This window comes from Phodopus roborovskii, unplaced genomic scaffold (genome assembly GCF_943737965.1).
Source record: "Phodopus roborovskii unplaced genomic scaffold, PHOROB, whole genome shotgun sequence".
NCBI lineage: Eukaryota > Metazoa > Chordata > Mammalia > Rodentia > Cricetidae > Phodopus > Phodopus roborovskii.
The window spans coordinates 24,882,794-24,889,919 of NW_026126525.1; positions in this window are offsets into that span (position 1 = coordinate 24,882,794).

The window sequence follows — 7,126 nt, forward strand, 5'->3', positions numbered from 1 at the left end:
AACTAGAACAAACCTTCCTGAGTGAGGTAACCCAGTCACAAAAAGACAAACATGGTATGTACTCACTCATATATGGTTTTTAGACATAGAGCAAAGGATTACCAGCCTACAATCCACACCGGTAGAAAAGCTAGGAAACAAGGAGGACCCTAAAAGTGACATACATGGTCCCCTGGAGAAAGGGAAAGGGACAAGATCGTCTAAGCAAATTAAGAGCATGTGGGGAGGGGAGAAGGAGTTAGTAAGAAGAGAAGTGGAGAGATAGGCATGAGGGAGCAGGAAGATTGAGTCAGGGGAAGAATAGATGAGAGCAAGAAAAGAGGTAGAATAATAGAGGGAGCTATTATAGGTTTTAAGAGATATCTGACACTAGGGAAATGTCCAGAGATATGCTAGGATGACCCAAACTAACAATCTAAGCAATAGTGTAGAGGCTACCTTAAATGCTCTTTCACGATTATGAGATTGATGACTACCTTATATGCCATCCTATAGCTTTCATCCAGTAGCTGATGGAAGTAGAAGTAGACACCCACAACTAAACACTGAGCCAAACTCCTGGAATCTAGTTGCAGACAAGGAGGAGTGATGAGCAGGGGTCAAGACCAGGCTGGAGAAACCCACAGAAACAGCTGATCGGAACAAGGGGGAGCTCATGGACTCTAGACTGATAGCTGGGAAACCAGCATAGGACTGACCCAGATTCCTTTAATGTGGGTGTTAATTAGGAAGATTAGGCAGTCTATGGGGCCTCTGGCAATGACTCAGTATTTATCCCTAGTATACAAATGGACTTTGGGAGTCCATTCCACATAAAGGATACTCCCTCAGCCTAGACACATGGGGGAGGGCCTGGGCTCTAAATAATATGACAAACTTTGAAGACTCCCCATGGAAGGCCTCACCCTCCCTGGGGAGCAGAAAGGGGATGAGATGGAGGTTGGGTGGGGGGGACTGAGGGGAACAGGAGGGTGAGGGAACTGGGATTGATATGTGAAACAAGCTTATTTCAAATTTAAATTTAAAAAGTTATATTTTTTAAAAAAAATAAAATTTTAAAAAAAGGAAGAAAATCCCTATAGGAGATGACATTGAACCCATGAGAAGGTGAGACCTTACCTCCACTTGAGTAGCACTGTCCTCTGATTTGGACACCTCTATGAGGCTAGGTGAGGAGCAGGAACAGGACCACAGGATGGGAGGAAGTGGGGAAAGCCCCACAGTTCCTATTTCCAGAGTGAACCTGCTGTGCTCCAGAACAAGGAAGGTGTTCAGACACATGCCACACAACAGTCCCGGAAGTTGAGTCTCACAGATTTGCAGCCCTCCACCTTGTCTCTGGTGGTCATTGGAAGCTTGATGGGGAAAACAGGAGCAGCCAGCAGACACAATGAAACAATGAAGACTTGGAAAGTAGAAACAGAGCCTTAGTCTAAGTCTTCTTCCTCTTCTGCTTGAATGACAGCAATCCATTTCCCTGTATCCATGTAGTATTTAGACCATGATTGTCCTCTCAGGAAGGACTGTCAATGAGTCTACTCTAAACAGACCCTAGCATTGCTCAGAGCTCTCATGTGCACCAATGGAGCACTGAATGTCCCAGCCATCCATAACCACTGCATCTAAAACAAGACTTAGTTGTCCTCTTACCCTTTGTCTTCAAAGGATTTAGCACTCTCTCCCATGATGGCATTGACTCAATTGTTTTTAAATAACATTTTTAAATCCTATTTTTCTTCCTTTCCCTCTTATTCCAACATCCTCCCCTGGGATCCATCCTGTTTTGACAGTTGCTCCTGGCTCTTTTTACTGAAAAGCAGTCCAGCTCTTGTCATCCATGTATCTCTGAAGTTTCTCGATTAACACAACAGAACACTAAGTCCTGTCATCCTTATACAACAAGTGTAGGAAAGCTGCGCTGACTTACACATTAACACTTCCTGTGGTGATCCATTCTATCAAACCTATACTCAAGCAAATTATTAATAAACATGTACATTTATAATACAAAGCATACAAGAGCATAGAATATCTTCAAAATATACTTTAAAGCAGAGGGAACTAGATTTTATAATTTTTCATACAAATAAAAATCCTGGGAACTAACACAGGACTGAAAATTCTGTTCTCACCACCACCCCATAAAAAAAAAGATTTTTAAAAATCATTATCCACTGTTGCAGAATATTTTTTACATTTTTGCATTTAACAATGCAAAGATATGTTGCATTTGTTTAACTATGTAAAGGTGTGTTGTATTTGATTAATTATATAAAGATGGGTTGCTCTTTTACCTTACCTGTCTAAGGTACTTAATTTGTCTAATAAAAACCTGAATGCTAGTAGTGAGGGAGGACATATAGGCAGGACTTCTGGCAGGGAGAGTAAGTAGGAGGAGGAATAATAAGCTTGAGAAAAGAAGAAAGAAAGAGTAATGCCAGGGAGATGTCAGGGGCCAGACAAACACAGAGGAAACAGAAAAATAGGACATACAGAATGAAAGAAAGGTAAAAAAGCCTCAAGGCAAAACCTAGATGAATAGGAACAGGTTAAATTAAATTAAAAGAGCTACTGGGACAAGCCTACACTAAGGCTGGGCATTTATATTTAGTAACAAGTCTCCAAGTCTTTATTGGGAGCTGGTTGGTGGCCCAAAGAAAATTCCAACCCCAATCCCCATTATTTAACAAAAGAAAGAATATTTAAAGAATTTGTTCATTTTCTTAAATTTTTGCTCATCTTTTCCTTAATTTCTTTAAAGAATTTTTTTTTTTCATTTCCTCTTTAAGGACCTCCAATCATCTTTATAAAGTTGTTTTTTAAGGTTGTTTTTTTTTTGTGCTTCAGCTATCCTGGTATAGTCAGGCCTTGCTGTAGTGGGATAGCTAGGCTCTGGTGGTGACACATACCTTGGCTCTTACTGACTGTGTTCTTATGCTGGTCTCTAGGCATCAAGGTTTGAGGTGATTACAGGTCTAGGTGCAGATGTCTGAGCTTGCCATTGTTGGATGGGTGTTTTTGTTACTTGGTTTCTGTTTCCTCTCTATCTTCTGACCAGAGTGGCCTGTGGTTGAGTAGATGGTCTCTACTCCAGTTGAGGGCTAGGGTTCTGGTGGCCGGCCTGGCCTCTGGTCCAGTTGGGTGTCCTGTCACTGAGTGGGGACAATGCTGGGGCAGGTGGGCTGCCTGAGTGTCTGGGTGCTGGCGTGCCTCTAGTAAAGCAGGGGACCTCTGCCAGAGTTGTTAAAAGAAAGAATATTTACACAAGAGACAGGATTGGGAATGTAGCACAACACTAGAAAAAAAATAAACATATCATGATGAAACAAAGTGTTTTAGGGAGAATAACCAGAACACTCACAAAACTCACACTCAATTGCACTAAAAAAATGTAAAAAATACATTAATAAAAAAATAGTTTAAAAAAAAACAAACATGAGCTTCCTCAAGGACCAGCAGGGCTCTGAGGGTGGCCTCAGGAATCAAACACAGTTAAGAGGAGACCAGGGGACACAGAGAAACACACGAAGGTTAGAAGCCATCAGACAACAATACAGCAGGGTGCAGTCTTCCTGTCACAAAATGGAGATGTCCAAACGGTGAGGGAAAGGTCTGAGGCTGTGGGTTTCGTGGCTCCCACTTCAATGAAGGGACCCTGTGTTTATTCAGTGTGCCTTGAGACTCCCCCAAATCAGTCTGAGCCACATGGGAGTGCTAGACAAGTCAATGGCCTGCACAACTTTTAAAAGAAAAATTACTGATTTAGCATCTTTTTAGTGAGAGTAGAGAGCTACCAACTAACTTCTGTTGTGGATTTCTTCCCTTTTTGTTTAAAATAATGTTTTCTCTAGTCCTGGAATTTTCTACTTTTAGGTTTATCTTTGTATATATAATCTGCACATGGTACTATGTTACATAAGAATATTATCATCTGAGTGTATATTATAGGTTCTTGTCCCTCCTGTTGGCTTTCTTTGTTCCCCTAGGCAGCTTCATGTATATATATGTGATTTCATGTGTCAGTATAAATCCAGGAATTAGAAAGGAGAGAAAATTTGTCTGAGACTGGCTTAATTCATATGATTGTTTCTAGTTGCATCTGTTTTCTTACAAATAGAACGTGGTTTCCTTTTTTATGGCTGGGAAAACCTCCATTGTGATATACATCTCTCTTTACAATTATATGTAGCCATCATTTCCATGCTAGTTTAACTTACTCTAGTTGTGTTTTATTCTCTGGTTTTTCCATTATTCCCGGCTACAAAGCTCTAGCCGTCACCGAATCTGAGTCGACACAATGGAAGCAGCTTATATAGCTTTCCATTCCCTCTCGCTGTGTTCAGTTTTCTTTCTCTTAATAAAAGCCTCAAATTGCTGAATGGCACAACATCCCAAACCAAATACATCTGAGGAGATGTACAAAGAGCTTACATTTATAGGGTGAAGAAAATCACGTTTTTCCTCAATAATCAGGATTTAGCCCTGTGTCTCTGGCTTTTAGGATTCTAGCTGATTTCAAATGCCAACTTCTGGCCTCTGGCTCAGCAGGGTTGGCTAGGGTGATGGGACTGTGTGCATTCAGAGTCATCATGCATTTAGGCAAAGCTGGCTGTCGCTGTCACAAAGCATTCTGGCTTTGTTTCTGTTTCCACATGAGGGGACCTCGACTTCATCAGGACTAGGAACAACATGCATCTGGATGCTTGTGAAAATAATGACAGATGGAAATCTGAACTGAAAAGCTCCACATCTGTGCTCACCGAAGCATTCCTCTGAGCACCTCCTTAGGAAGGAGCACAGTTAACCTGCCTCTTAGCCATGTCTACAGAGTCCACATAACCAAGAGCTGGCGTCTGTGTAAAGTTTAAAGGTCACAGAAAGTAGGCATGTGCATAGAGTTCACCGGAGGATTACAATGTACAGCTGTAGAACAAGGAGTAGCTTTAAAGTCTCACATGGTGATAGACAGACACCCAGCTCACTTCACTGATGAGAGCATCATGCAGCTGAAGGTCAGCTTTGATGGTTGTCAGATTTGGGGCAGGGGAGGGGGGGAAGAAGAGCAGGAAGGCACCAATTGATGCAAGCAGTATGCCCTCTGTTCCAGGGTAGGAGAAGGCAAATGAGACCTACTTGCTTGCCTTTGCTATTTTTTCCTTGTCACTGGCCAAAGTGCTCCCGCTGAAAATGCAAGCCACAGAGCAGCCTCTCCCTGTCCCCCTCTCCAGTCTGTACTCTGTGTGTGTGTGTGTGTGTGTGTGTGTGTGTGTGTGTGTGTGTAGACAGTTCATTTGGTGTGCAGAGAACTGACTGAACACAAACATAGTTGGGAGATAGAGCTGGTTGGACTTGGCACTCCCTGGCGCTGCCTTCGGAAACCTGTCCAATAATCCGCCACTGAATACAGGGGATGTGGAGAAAATGAGTGTTTCCTAAACATCACGCTGTTTAAACAGTCTTACTGTGGTGTTTGGAGAATGGCTGGCTCTTTTTGCATCCCAGGTGCTATAGAGCTGCCTAGCTGAGCTAAACACACCACATGGGCACTGAGAGCAGCTGGTGGCTGGCCAGAGCACTGACAATTAGGGCTGTGATGGGTTTTCTAGTTGCAGCAGTTGGGAAAGGAGCATGTGTCTCAGTGCAATCCTAGCTTTCCATCCTCAGGGAAGGAATGTGTTTGCCTCCACAACAGGGCATAAAAGTGTTCTCCAGAGACACTGGAAATTCAGACTGCCACCCTGGAACTTCCTCAAGTCCTTTGGCATGGGTGCTGGCTAGTTTTATGTCTTCTTGACACAAGCTAGGGTCACCTCTAAGGAGGGAACCCCAATTGAGGAAATGCCTCCATGAGGTTGGGATGTAGACAGGCAAGCCTGTGGGGCATTTCCTCATTTAGTGACTGATGGGAGAGGACCTAGCCCATCGTGGGCGATGCTGCCCCTGGGTTGGTGGTTCTGGGTTCTATAAGAAAACAAACTGAGTGAGCTATGTAGAGCAAGTCAATAAGCAGCATTCCTACATGGCTTCTGCATCAGCTCCTGCCTCTAGTTTCCTGCCTTGGCTTCCCTCGATAGATTGTGATTCAGAATATGTAAGCCAAATAAATCCCGCACCCCACTGCTTTTGGTCATGGTGTTTCATCAAAGCAATAGTAACATTTACTAGGACAGCAAGAAAAGTTCAAGACCCACTCAAAGCCTCCAACAGAAGGTGTGGGAATGACTGCATGAGTGTGTGTGTGTGTGTGTGTGTGTATGAGAGAGGGGGGGAGGGAGAGGGAGGGCGAAAGAGAGAGAATCCCTACTGCTTCAGGAAATAAATAAATTCATAAATTCCTGAGTCTTCCTTTCCATGTAAGTGACAGCTAATAATTCCTAACTACCAAGAACATTGGAAGAATCAGACAAAACTCATTCAAAATGCCTTTTTACATAATAGTTCTTCCCACAACCTCTGGTAAAATACTGTTTGACACTGTTTTAAATAAGAATACAAGACAGATTAACACAGACCTGTGATCCCAGACACTTGTGAGCCTGAGGCAAGAAACTCAAGTTGGAAGCCAGCCTGGGAAACTTATTGCCATAAAACATGCATATGTGCATATATACATACTACACATACATAAATAAATACTAAGGCAATGCTACCCATGATGGGAGATGTCATTCTGTAAATATGTTTCTCATATTGGTTAATGAATAAAGCACGGTTGGCCAATAGGAAAGCAAAATATGCGAGACTAGGAGACAAGGAGGAAAGAGGAAGTAGTAAGGAGGAGTCAACATGGAGAGTCTGGAGAAAGCAGGATGCCAGCCAGCTCTCCACTAAGATGAGACCATGCAGAAATACTTAGATTAACAGAAATGGATTAATAATTAAGACAGAGCTAGCCGATAAGAAACTAGTACCTGGCCAACAGCATTATATCAAATACAGAGTCTCTGTGTGTTAATTGGGGCTGGTGCAGCGATGGAACAAGACTAGTGGCAGGAGAAAAGACACACTCTTTACATACACACACACAAGAAATATTAGTGACGCAGAAATCAGTAATTGTTCTCGAGAAGGACTGTCGTGTCTATAGGAAGCCAATAGTGGCAAACACACTATGAGGGCATCACAA